Source organism: Fonticula alba, assembly GCF_000388065.1.
Source record: "Fonticula alba strain ATCC 38817 unplaced genomic scaffold supercont2.12, whole genome shotgun sequence".
Taxonomy (NCBI): domain Eukaryota; order Rotosphaerida; family Fonticulaceae; genus Fonticula; species Fonticula alba.
The window spans coordinates 168,061-168,580 of NW_009242982.1; positions in this window are offsets into that span (position 1 = coordinate 168,061).

Here is a 520-nt window from a genome sequence, read left to right on the forward strand (position 1 = left end):
GGTGCGCCCGGCGGCAGCAGGGGGGCGCGGCCGGCGGGTCTCTGCGTGCGGAAATCGGCGGCTCCCGCCGGCCGGTAAACTAGGCTCTCGGGGGAGACGCGGACGGACAGAGGCAGGCGGCGGGAGGGAGGAAGAGACACAGAGAGCAACTGGAGTGGAACGGCCCCCCCACCCCCCCGCACCCGCACCTGCGCGCCGCCGGTCCCCGCCGCACCCGCCCGAGGGGGGGCGGGGAAGGGAGCACCAGCCTCCCGCTGCCCGGCCGGATGACACGGGCACTGCGCGATATTAATATTTATCCCCCAGCGTTTGGCGCCCGAGGACTCCGGGCCGAGCCAGTGGCCGGGGCACCCGGGCGCCCCCCCCCCCCCCCCCCCCCCCCCCCGGGCCCGGTGGGGCCTCTCTCGCAGCTCGTTCTCGGCTCCTCAAGTGAGGTGCTAGCTGTGCGGGCTCGCGATGGTTGCGCCAACAGCGCGCTCAGGCTGGCGAACTCCCCAGCACCGGGTCTCACCGCGCCGGC